Source organism: Bombina bombina, chromosome 9, assembly GCF_027579735.1.
Source record: "Bombina bombina isolate aBomBom1 chromosome 9, aBomBom1.pri, whole genome shotgun sequence".
In the NCBI taxonomy this organism is placed as follows: Eukaryota; Metazoa; Chordata; class Amphibia; order Anura; family Bombinatoridae; genus Bombina; species Bombina bombina.
In genome coordinates this window covers 221187621-221201766 of record NC_069507.1, presented here as the reverse complement: position 1 = coordinate 221201766, position 14146 = coordinate 221187621, and the positions used below count along the sequence as shown (strand labels likewise).

The window sequence follows — 14146 nt, the reverse complement described above, 5'->3', positions numbered from 1 at the left end:
TATAGTTTTGGTGTGTGTGTGTGTGTGTAGGGGGGGGGGGTTGTATAACCTTACAAACCATGGTGCTCAGTCACCTACAGGTTGTGCAGCATTTTTATGTTAGACATCTGGCAACCTTAGGTGTAATAGTGATGAGAGAAGCGGAGACAAGAAATATATATTCATAAATATAATAATAATGAATGACTCGGTTCATAGAGCCGTTACTATTGCAACATGGAGCTTGTGGGAGAATAAATAACCAGGTAGAGCTATTTTGCACAATGGTAAAGACCGCAAGCAGGCAAGGGGACTGAGGTATTTGCCTCTCCTACCCTTTCAGCTCCAAATGATCCGAAAGTCACAACAACAAAGGTAGTGCCAAGTATACAGTTCTTAATACACACCGGTAAATCAGGGTCATTGATAGACTCTTAAAGCTGTCAGAGGAAGACGACTCTTGGCGGTAAGTAGACCCCTGTCCAGCCGGTCATATCCCTTCAGTAACCCGGTCAAGATGTAAAGAGAAATAGTGTGCACAATTACCGTGTTTCAGTTGTGGTTTTAATCTCACAGTGCAGTAACCTTTGCTCCTCAATGCAGATGCGCCTTTACGAAGCTGCTTGGCTCCACCGAAGATCCTGTGCAACTTACACACGCTGCTTGGCTCTTAGGCTCCTCCTACTGAGGCGGAACTGTGTAACACCCGTAGTCGGCTCTCTATGGGATGAAGGAATAGGGAGATGGGGACCCAGTACTCCACTGAAACCTAATTTTAAAAAAAATAAAAAATATGTGGGTCCAAACAATCCCAAAACAGACTGAAAGAGATGAAGCCAAAAAACGGTATAAAAACCACAGTCTTTATTGTATACCAATTAAAAAGTCAGACTCCATAGGGTCAAAAAGGAATAAAAAAGGTTTGACCGGTTTTGGTCTTTCAGACCGTAGTCATAAACTTAGAAGCACAACAGGTGCATGGTATTTAAAGTAGCTGGAAACCTCCCATTGCAGGTGCTCAGACTCTCACATTAACCCTTTACATTTGTCACATACGGGACAGATGAAGCGGATAGCCATAAATAATACTTAGTGAAATGGGGTCAAAGTGGGTCTGAGAATATATACCAACCCTTAATGAATGCAACATAAAGAGAAGTATGTTTTAAACTCCTCTACACTTTAGGACTTTAAACATACTTCTCTTTATGTCACATTCATTAAAGGTTGGTATATATTCTCAGGCCCACATTTAAAGATAATAAGGATATAGGGATTTCTATCTTCCCTAAGTCTCCTGGCAGATACAATTTTAGGATCAGATAAGACAAATTGTATATGTTGCCCTATATAGGGTATTTCACTAAGTATTATTTATGGCTATCCGCTTCATCTGTCCCGTATATGACTAATGTAAAGGTTTAATGTGAGAGTCTGAGCACCTGCAATGGGAGGTTTCCAGCTACTTTAAATACCATGCACCTGTTGTGCTTTTAAGTTTATGACTTTCAGTCTGTTTTGGGATTGTTTGGACCCCCCTTTTTCCGCTGAAGAAAAAAAAAATAAAAAAAAATAATAATATATATATATATATATATATATATATATATATATATATATATATATATATATATAATGTTCCTCGTTTGCAAGAAGGCACTCACTGGTCTTTAGAGAAAACAATTTTTTAATTCATATCAAAAAGCAAATACATCCATAACGTTTCGATGTCGTTATGACATCTTTATCAAATGTTCTGCCAGTATCAATATCATAGAACAATCATGTCCCCAAAGTAGAAAAAATCGCTTACATAATACCCACCTTATATACATACATATCTAAATCTTCCCGCTCGGCAAATCACCAACCTCACCTCTGACGTCATCTCGCTCAAGCGTGAGCGCGAAGCGTCATTCGGATCCGATTGGCTACACATCTCCATGGCAACCGTGTATACACAGTCTACGGTGCATCTTACACATCCGACCCCACTGATGTCATCACGCAACAGCGTGATTTCAACATATCAGTATTGGCTGGTCGGCTACCGGTTGTCATGGAAACATCCAACAAAAATACAAAAACATGCCGTATAAGTCCTAGATAAAAAGCGCATGTGTGTGAATGGGCATCGATCAATACTCTAGCTTTGAAAACAAAAGTACGATCTATGTGAAGCACAACAGTGCTCTTCAAATACAGACCCATCAAATTATTTGGCATTGATCGATACCACTTCAACACATAACATTCCAGGCAATAGGACAATATTTACAGTGAAATAAAAATAACATAGCTGTTTAGCAGATACATCCTATGCTAACAATTTGCAATTCCTATGTGACATTATTAACACTTTATTATCTTGTTCATAATCCTTAGTATGTACACTTTGCTCTATTGCTATATACAGTTGTCATACATTAGTTACCACCTTCCTTCATGCCTTTTAGAATAGATAGAAACCAGTGTAAACCCACTAGAATGAAAATTCATGTAGGATCCTGGATCTTATTCTCACATATTGGAATGGTAGATTGGAATGTATGTCCATGGTCAGTCTATGGGTTATTTAGTGTAAAATGGTCCAAAGTCCAGATAGGTGTTCAATCACTTGGGTATAACCGTATCCAGCATATGAATCCATTTTGTCTCCCTCTGAAGCAGTCGGTTTGCTCTATTACCACCCCTAGATAGTGGTGGGATGTGGTCAATAACCATCGTTTTCATGCTAGAAACACTATGTCTGTGTTGCACAAAATGGCGTGCTACTGGCTGGTCTGAATCGCCTGATTTTAAGGCTTCTCGGATGGCACACCGATGATTTGCCATCCTATCCCTGAAGCTCGTGACGGTTTTCCCGATATATACCAGGGAACATGGGCAAATCAACATGTAAATAACGTGTGCTGGTACAGGTAAGTCGATGGCGAATAGTGTAGCGCTTGTTTGTGTGGGGATGTTGAAAGGTCTTCCCTTTTATCATGCCATTGCATGTCGTACAACCACCACAGGTAAAACAGCCTTTACTTGAGGGCTTCAGCCATGTATCCTTCTGGTAACAGCTGACTGGATCAGTTTTCACCAGTAAATCACGTAAATTGTCAGCCCGTCTATGCGCCATACGTGGTGGCCTGGTACCATAAAAAGGGAGCGTCATATCTGTTTCCAGAATCGACCAGTGTTGACGTACAGATCTAGATAGTTTCCCACTCATTGGAGTGTAGGTGCCTTATAAAATTCTGTTGAGTTGTGGTAATATCTTTTGGTTTGTTTGCATGTGTGGCTGTGCCATCCAATAGCTCCATTCTTACACCATGGACCATTTTACCATCATAACCCCTCTTTATCAACTTTATTTCCATCTCATCGAGTTGTCTCAACATAGTGGGTACATCACTGTTGTTGCGGATGACCCTAGTGAGTTGTGATTTCACTAGCCCTGTTTTTTGGTGTCTCGGGTGAAAGCTATTTGCTTCCAACAAAGAATTACGGTCTGTTTCTTTGGTATATAATGATGTACCAAAGACATATTGCTCATCATTCTGTACCTTAATAATATTAAGGTCCAAAAAATGCACCTCAGTCTCACTGTACTCAAGTTTAAATCTGATGGGACAGTCCATGGAGTTCAAACATGACACCCATTGCTTCAATTCAATTGCATCACCTCTCCACACCAGGAATACGTCATCAATATAACGTACGTAGTACCTGATGCGGGGATGAGCATAGGGCTTCATGGCTTGTTGTTCGTACCATGCCATGTACAAATTAGCATATGAGGGTGCCATGTTTGAACCCATGGCTGTCCCAGAGATTTGTAAATAATAGTCACGTTCAAACTTGAAATAGTTCTTGTCTAGGCACAACATAACCAATTCACACAAAAATTCCACAGGTGGCCCCTCATATAGAGGATTGTTAGTCACCATGGACCTGACAGCCCCCCCCCCTCATGAGGGATGGAGGTGTATAGGCTGTCAACATCCATGGACCTTAATATTATTAAGGTACAGAATGATGAGCAATATGTCTTTGCTAAGTCTTTGCTAAGAATGGAGCTATTGGATGGCACAGCCACACATGCAAACAAACCAAAAGATATTACCACAACTCAACAGAATTTTATCAGCACCTACACTCCAATGAGTGGGAAACTATCTAGATCTGTACGTCAACACTGGTCGATTCTGGAAACCGATATGACGCTCCCTTTTTATGGTACCAGGCCACCACGTATGGTGCATAGGCTGACAATTTACGTGATTTACTGGTGAAAACTGATCCAGTCAGCTGTTACCAGAAGGATACATGGCTGAAGCCCTCAAGTAAAGGCTGTTTTACCTGTGGTGGTTGTACGACATGCAATGGCATGATAAAAGGGAAGACCTTTCAACATCCCCACACAAACAAGCGCTACACTATTCGCCATCGACTTACCTGTACCAGCACACATGTTATTTACATGTTGATTTGCCCATGTTCCCTGGTATATATCGGGAAAACCGTCACGAGCTTCAGGGATAGGATGGCAAATCATCGGTGTGCCATCCGAGAAGCCTTAAAATCAGGCGATTCAGACCAGCCAGTAGCACGCCATTTTGTGCAACACAGACATAGTGTTTCTAGCATGAAAACGATGGTTATTGACCACATCCCACCACTATCTAGGGGTGGTAATAGAGCAAACCGACTGCTTCAGAGGGAGACAAAATGGATTCATATGCTGAATACAGTTATACCCAAGGGATTGAACACCTATCTGGACTTTGAACCATTTTACACTAAATAACCCATAGACTGACCATGGACATACATTCCAATCTACCATTCCAATATGTGAGAATAAGATCCAGGATCCTACATGAATTTTCATTCTAGTGGGTACACACTGGTTTCTATCTATTCTAAAAAGGCATGAAGGAAGGTGGTAACTAATGTATGACAACTGTATATAGCAATAGAGCAAAGTGTACATACTAAGGATTATGAACAAGATAATAAAGTGTTAATAATGTCACATAGGAATTGCAAATTGTTAGCATAGGATGTATCTGCTAAACAGCTATGTTGTTTTTATTTCACTGTAAATATTGTCCTATTGCCTGGAGTGTTATGTGTTGAAGTGGTATCGATCAATGCCAAATAATTTGATGGGTCTGTATTTGAAGAGCACTGTTGTGCTTCACATAGATCGTACTTTTGTTTTAAAAGCTAGAGTATTGATCGATGCCCATTCACACACATGCGCTTTTTATCTAGGACTTATACGGCATGTTTTTGTTTTTGTATTTTTGTTGAATGTTTCCATGACATCCGGTAGCCGACCAGCCAATACTGATATGTTAAAATCACACTGTTGCGTGATGACATCAGTGGGGGCAGATGTGTAAGATGCACCGTAGACTGTGTATACACGGTTGCCATGGAGATGTGTAGCCAATTGGATCCGAATGACTCTTCCCGCTCACGCTTGAGCGAGATGACGTCAGAGGTGAGGTTGGTGATTTGCCGAGCGGGAAGATTTAGATATGTATGTATATAAGGTAGGTATTATGTTAGCGATTTTTTCTACTTTGGGGACATGATTGTTCTATGATATTGATACTGGCAGAACATTTGATAAAGATGTCATAACGACATTGAAACGTTATGGATGTATTTGCTTTTTGATATGAATTAAAAAATTGTTTTCTCTAAAGACCAGTGAGTGCCTTCTTGCAAACGAGGAACGTACATATTTTATGTGAAGTGCACCCTGGCAGTTGTGGTAATGTAAGACTGTGCTTATCTCTTTTTGGAGGATATATATATATATATATAATATTACAGTCCCATAGAAGTGCACTTCCAATTCAAAATGCCAGGGTGCTAGTGACAATGAATAAAAGTAGCAAAAACTTGCACTCACTGGTCTTTCTTACAAACCACTCTTTATTGTGACGTTTCGGAGACAGAGTATCCCCTTCCTCAGACCGTCTGAGGAAGGGGATACTCTGTCTCCGAAGCATCACAATAAACGGTGGTTTGTAAGAAAGACCAGTGAGTGCAAGTTTTTGCTACTTTTATAAATATATATGCAATGAACTCACTAAAGTCACTGATCTCAGTAGGAGGGTAAGTGAGACCTGGAATAAACTTACATATCAGCGTGACTTTTGTCATAAATGCCAGATGTGTGTGTGGCAGCATTTTTATTTAACCCATGCACATGACTGTTAGCAGAAATATACATGTGCAGGTCAGTAGAATGCAGGATAAGTGTGCACTTGTCAGGTCATCATTCATAGGAGCGTATAACTGATGTATTACATGCATCACACTTATATTACATTGTCCATGTGTTCAAGATGTCTTCAAATTAGGGGGTTTAGCCATATCTCCTTTCTGGTCTGGTTAATGTGTTCCCCATATTTATCATTGCACTAAGGAACACTCATGCAATACTGCTCCCCTACCCTCATGCAACCAATTGCGTGAGAGTAGGGCTTGTCAATCACCGCGGTCGAATGAATCAGGGGTGATTTTCATACACCAATTCCAGTTTGGTGGAGGTTTATGAAGCATCTTTTTTAAAAATGCTGCTTCATAAATATTAGTTGCAGGCTCAAATCTGAGAGCATGCAACCAATCGGGCATTTGCCTCATATATCTTGCCCAATGACTAATATTGGCTAAAATTTTAGTTGGGTGGTCAGTAAAATCAGCCGGGTGGTGCACCTGCTAAAAAGGTTCCTGGGAGAGCACTGCAAATACTGCTGCCATAAACTTATAAAGACTTGTGCACGCTCCTAAGCTTCTATCATCTTAAAGGGACAGGGTACTCCAGAAATGTTATTGTTTTAAAAGATAGATAATCCCTTTATTACCCATTCCACAATTTTGCAAAACCAACACTTTTATATTAATATACTTTTTACCTCTATGATTACCTTATATCTAAGTCTCAGCAGACTGCCCCCTTATTTCAGTTCTTTTGACAGACTTGCATTTTAGCCAATCAGTGCCCTCTCATAAGTAACTCCACGGGCGTGAGCACAATGTTATATATATGGCACACATAAACTAACGCCCTCTAGCTCTATAAAACTGTCAAATGCATGCAGATAAGAGGTGGCCTTTAAGGGCTTAGAAATTATCATATGAACCTACCTAGGTTTAGCTTTTATCTAAGAATACCAAGAGAACAAAGCTAATTTAATGATAAAAGTGAATTGGAAAGTTGCTTAAAATTGCATGCCCTTTCTGAATCATGAAAGTTCATTGACTAGACTGTCCCTTTTAACTAGGTGTACGCTTCAACAAAGGATAATAATATAACAAAGCCAATTGTAAACTGAAAAGTTATTTAAATAGCATATTCTAGCAGAATAATGAAAGTTTAAAGGGACACTGAACCCAATTTTTTTCTTTTGTGATTCAGATAGAGCATGCAATTTTAAGCAACTTTCTAATTTACTCCTATTATAAATCTTTCTTCGTTCTCTTGCTATCTTTATTTGAAAAAGAAGGCATCTAGACTTTTTTTTTTTTAGTTCAGAACTCTGCACAGCACTTGTTTGTATTGGTGGATGAATTTATCCACCAATCAGCAAGAACAACCCAGGTTGTTCACCAAAAATGGGCCGGCATCTAAACTTAAATTCTTGCATTTCAAATAAAGATACCAAGAGAATGAAGAAAATTTGATAATAGGAGTAAATTAGAAAGTTGCTTAAAATTTCATGCTCTATCTATCTGAATTACGAAAGAAAAAAATGGGGTTCAGTGTTCCTTTAATTTTAACTAGACCGTCCCTTTAAAGTTAACCTGTTAGATGTACAGTATTTGAGTATTCCTGTGTTATGTGCACATAGACGCTTGTAACCCATTACGGTATACCAATTTATTTGTTTAAAGCATACAATGACTACTTCTGCATTGCCCAGTCAACAATAACTCACGTGCACTAAAAGAGGCACATATTTAAACCTTGGTGTCTGTGGTTAACCAGTTAATTGTGTCTAACAGAGATGGATGACTTGCTCTGTACTGTATTTTTTATATATGTATGAAGTGAAGCGCTGATCTTTACCTGAAATAAGCCTCTCTAGATGGAGCAAACGATAGACCTAACCCCAAAACTCTTTCTTCATATTTTAGTTAATTTTTTTTCTCACTTAAAGATTCCATTGTTGTCACTTAATATTTTTGTATTTTTGCTTCTATTCTTTCCCCTTCCTCCTCTAGTTCCCCTAGTGGTCTTTTTCTTATTCTTGGTGTACTTCCTATTCTTATGGATTCTGTTCAATTTCTTGATGTGCCCTCCCTCGGTGGGCCCTGGCCTAAAAAAAAGTTTCTGTGTAGTAATGTCATTTGTTTCACTGCACATTCAGTAGATTTATCACAATGGAAGTTCTCGCCACTGAAATGCTGGCGAGACTAATATGGCTGAAAAGGGGCATCCAAGATGGAGGACAGTGCTTTGAATATTAGAAACTCACGGCAATGTTTCTACATTAGAATACAAGTTACTCCCATGAAACGTGTATGGTCGTGATCCGATATACGGCATAGTTTTTGACGCAAGCGAGGGAACCCGCACCACCCGTAGTTTCACCTTGCACATCGGGGTACTACTTATACCCCGCCGGCAGTTGCTAAAGTGCCGTAAGTCGGATAAACTAGCGATGTCCAGAAATAAGGGTAACTACAAATTTCTGGAGTCGCCAGTGACTTACGGCACTTTAGAAACTGCCTGCGCCTAAAAAAAGTAACTAAAATATTAAATCTCCCGTAACTGTCTAACACGCCTCCCAAAAATAAACCCGATACGTATACCCCTATATCCGTAATCCCCCCTCTCACTCCTAATAATAAATGTCTTAACCCCTAAACCGCCATAGCCCACACCGCAATAAACCTATCCTAGTATTAACCCCTAAACCGCCGCTCCCGGACCCCGCCGCACCTAAATAAAGTGTTTAACCTCTAAACCGCCGCTCCCGGACCCCGCCGCCACCTACATTAAATTTATTAACCCCTACTCTGACCCCCCTACACCGCCGCCACCTACATTAAATATATTAACCTCTAATCTGACCCCCTACACCGCCGCCACCTACATTAAATATATTAACCTCTAATCTGACACACCGCTGCCACCTACATTAAATGTATTACCCCCTAAACCTAAGTCTAACCCTAACACCCCCCTAACTTAATTATTATTTAAATAAATCTAAATAATATTAATATTAACTAAATTATTCCTATTTAAAACTAAATACCTATAAAATAAACCCTAAGATAGCTACAATATAATTAATAATTACATTGTAGCTATTTTGGGATTTATTTTTATTTTACAGGCAACTTTGTATTTATTTTAACTAGGTACAATAGCTATTAAATAGATAATAAATATTTAATAGCTACCTATTTAAAATAATTACAAAATTACCTGTAAAATAAATCCTAACCTAAATTACAAATACACCTAACACTACACTATCAATAAATTAATTAAATAAATTAACTACAATTATCTAAAATAAAATACAATTACATAAACTAAACTATAGTACAAAAAAATTCCCTATCCTAAATTACAAATAGCCCTTAAAAGGGCCTTTTGCGGGGCATTGCCCCAAAGTAATCGACTCTTTTACCTGTAAAAAAAAAAGAACAACCCCCCCCCCAACATTACAACCCACCACCCACACACCCCCTACTCTAAAACCCACCCGATCCCCCCTTAAAAAAAACCTAACACTACCCCATTAAAGATCACCCTACCTTTAGCTGTCTTCACCCAGCCGGGCCGAAGTCTTCATCCGATGGGCCAGAAGAGGACATCCAGACCGGCAGAAGTCTTCATCCTATCCGGGCAGAAGAGGACATCCGGACCGGCAGACGTCTTCATCCAAGCGGCATCTTCTATCTTCATCCATCCGTCGAGGAACGGCTCCATCTTGAAGACCTCCGGCGCGGAACATCCTTCTAGGCCGATGGACTAACGACAAATGAATTTTCCTTTAAATGACGTCATCCAAGATGGCGTCCCTCAAATTCCGATTGGCCGATAGGATTCTATCAGCCAATCGGAATTAAGGTTGGAAAAATCTGATTGGTTGATTTAATCAGCCAATCGGATTGAAGTTCAATACGATTGGCTGGATCAGCCAATAGAATTGACCTCACATTCTATTGGCTGATCCAATTTTACATGTAAATTTGTCTTTATTTTAACTAGGTAGCTATTAAATAGTTAATAACTATTTAATAGCTATTGTACCTAGTTAAAATAAATACAAAGTTGCCTGTAAAATAAATATAAACCCTAAAATAGCTACAATGTAATTATTAATTATATTGTAGCTATCTTAGGGTTTATTTTATAGGTATTTAGTTTTAAATAGGAATAATTTAGTTAATAATAATATTTAGATTTATTTAAATAATAATTAAGTTAGGGGAGTGTTAGAGTTAGACTTAGGTTTACGGGGTAATACATTTAATGTAGGTGGCGGCGGTGTAGGGGGGTCAGATTAGAGGTTAATATATTTAATGTAGGTGGCGGCGGTGTTGGGGGGGTCAGATTAGAGGTTAATATATTTAATGTAGGTGGTGGCGGTGTAGGGGGGTCAGATTAGGGGTTAATTAATTTAATGTAGGTGGCGGCGGGGTCCGAGAGCGGCGGTTTAGGGGTTAATACATATAATGTAGGTGGCGGTGGGCTCCGGGAGCGGCGGTTTATGGGGTTAATACAGTTTAAGTATTGCGGTGGGGGATTACGGTTGACAGGTAGATAGACATTGCGCATGTGTTAGGTGTTAGGTTTTTTTTGCAGGCATTTTAGGGAGTTACGGTGCTCCCATACTCGGCGCAAGGCCTGCTACGGCTGCATTTTATGGCGAGGTGAAAATGGAGTAAGATTTCTCCATTTTCGCCACGTAAGGCCTTGCGCTGTATATGGGATACCAAATTGCGCAGGTTTTATATGATAGTCTATAGGTGAAAAAACTACGTCCGATGGGTGAAATATACGTGCCGCATTTATATGCAGCGCTGTATATAGGATAGCAAACCCGCGCAAAAACCGGCGTCGCCGGCTTTTGCGGGCGACGCTGCTTATCGGATGGGGCCCTATATATTTATGTCTGTGATCTCCACTGTTAAAAAAGACCAAAACAAAAAAGGACTATTAAAGTGATTGTAAATCTGAGAATTTTCAAAACGATGGGGGATTACGGTTGACAGGTAGATAGACATTGGGGCCCTATATATTTATGTCTGTGATCTCCACTGTTAAAAAAGACCAAAACAAAAAAGGACTATTAAAGTGATTGTAAATCTGAGCATTTTAAAAACGATAATATTTACCATTAGTGAAAATAAAGTGAACTTTCAGTGAAAAAAAGTGCTAAACTCACCCTTTCTGTGCTGCTGTGGGCGGCCTTAGGCGTTGACTTTAGCTAGGAGCCGCTGCACAGAAAGGGTGAGTTTAGCACTGAAAGTCCACTTTATTTTCGCTGATGGTAAATCCTAGTGTTTTTTAAATGCCGAGATTTACCATCACTTTAAACCTATAAGGAGATGTGAGTATATTATACGCATGTATACAATGTTTTCTTTATATGTAGTTTATTATATAATGCTATAATATGTATTTAAATTATTGTGTTTTGAAAAATGTTTTTTGCTTCTTTTTTTTTGGAAGATTTAGTTTTCGTGATATAAATATTTCATAGATGGTAGCGGCAACTTTCTAGTTTTTTTTTCTTGTTTATTGCTCTCTCTTCTGAATGTGTTATACTAGAATATTGCAACCGCACTGTAACAAATGTGTTATACTATTTCTACTGCATTGTATTAAAGGGACACTGTAGTCAGAAATGAAATCACAATACAATCGTAATATACATATAAATATCTTTTTCTAAAGTACCTTCTTTACCAAATATGTTTAGTTTATAAAATATTAATATTGGAAATATTGATTATTTCCAAACCTACTTCTAAGTCAGCCGTTACGGATTCCCAATCCGTGCTGACAACTGCAGTTGAAACATGGCGTCTTTGTTAAATACTGCGCATGCGCGAGTTAGCGCAGCGTCACATCCAACGTCCATCTGCAGATACATAAGGCGAGGAGGAGGTAATTTGGGCTTCAGTGATCAGAAATGCGCATGCGCGATAGAGACTAATTTATGCGCATGCGCATTAGTGACGATTCTGCCAATAATTATATGCATAGGCACGCAATATAATTGGTTAGTGATGTTATGTAGATAATGGCGAAAACGGTGGGCTGGATATGCTTACGTCATTACTGCAAAATAATTATAGAAAATAAAAGGTATGGATGCTTCGTTTTTATTAAAATAAAGTACAGTAAGTTTTCATATATTATTATTTAATAGAATATTGTATTATTTGGTATGTATATATTAAACGAAAGTAATCCTTTAAGTATAACTTTTTCAGAACAGTGAAAACTTATATCGGCAATAAAGAAATAAAACTAGAGTTGCGGCTACTGTCTTCTATGAAATATTAATATCACAAAACGAAATCTTCCTAAAAAAAATAAAAAAAACACACCAAAAGCAAAAAACACTATTTTTAAATGAACAATAATTTAAATACATATAGCATTATACTATAAAATACATATATGAACATGTATAAATATACCCACAAGCCCCAACTAACTGCCATTTACACCACCCACTGAGATGAGATGTATAGTATGACGCCGCTCAGCGAGACTGCCTTCTAACACTGGTTTCAGCCCTTTTGAATATCTCAGTCAATCTTGATCCCGCAACATATCCCTTTTGAATATATTGCCATTTTGTGGATGCTTCGATCATCAGGGCCTAAGTATTACTCTCAATATACACACTCTCTTGTGTATATTGAGATAAGACATGGAGGATTTTGTGTAAATATAGAGATAAGCTTATTAGGTCTGCTCTCCCTGCAAGCTCAGTTAATTTAATTGAGTTGTGGTTTCAATTAACAGAAACTGCTATTTCATAAATGAAAATATATGTTTGCAAAATGTAAAGTAGCAATTTCCCATACACTTATACAATGCAGCTGGTATAACTAATTGTATACATATTAAGGGGAAACCAATGAAACGGTACACTGTCCTTAAATAATATGTTGCTATGTGCAGAAACTCTTGGCTGGCTTCATTGACCTTTTTCCAGCATTATTTTTCCTGGCTTTTTAACCGCCTTACTAATATATTTATATTGATTTCCCTTCTTGAAGTTGTTTATTTGGCACATGTTAATAATTGAAATCATTAAAAACCCTTTGGATATAAAATTCATGTCTGATGTACAGCAGTGTTCGCTATTTGCCAATCTACAAATTGTGTTGGCCACTGTTCTACTCGGTTATTTCTCCAGCAGGAATTTTGTAACTATTAAAGAGAAAATAGTCACAATCTCTGTGCCAATAAAGAATAATTCACACTACCAAATCTGTATAAGGCACTGCTTGTTTGAAAAAAAAAAATCATATTGATAACTTATCCTTTTTTTATTTTTTCAAGACAGGGCTTGAAAATGTATATAAAAAAATATAGTCTTATAGACATGTAGCTGATAAGAGTTTATTGTATTCAAATGGGCTTGTGTCTCCCCTCTCTCACACGCATCTCTCTCACATGCACCAGCAGCTAAAATGGATCAGCTGGAATGCATTTAAGCATTGGAAAATATACAGTACATTGTCCCTTTTAAGTAATTTATTTTCTTTTCAGAACTGAAGCTACATCTATTTTATATTCAGTAAAGAAAGAAAATGTAAGGATAAGTAATTCTTATAAAAAGATAGCACACACTCATTACCCAAATACACCCCCAAACCAAAGGAAGACCTTACAATTGAATGTTGCACGTGGGAACCTCAGCAGAGACAATGAATGATACTTCCAGACCACCATGTGTTTTGAAGCACAATGAATTTATTAAATACAAATAAGAAAAGAGAGAAAGATAAAAATAATATAGACTTTTTAATGAGAGACGTCTCTTATGGGGGAAATGAAAATAAGGAGCTTGATTTATATATTATATAGTTTTGAAAAGAGGAAACCTACAACACCTCTATCAGAGGGCAACCCCACAGATTATAATAAGGGATATGTTGCCATGAAAAG

At 38.2% G+C, this 14146-nt stretch overlaps 1 protein-coding gene across 2 annotated transcripts in view; it reads left to right on the top strand.

Annotated features, from left to right (window-relative positions):
- SEC23IP (SEC23 interacting protein) overlaps nucleotides 1-14146 on the top strand; it is a 70351-nt gene that overhangs the window by 28689 nt on the left and 27516 nt on the right. The window lies entirely within an intron of this gene.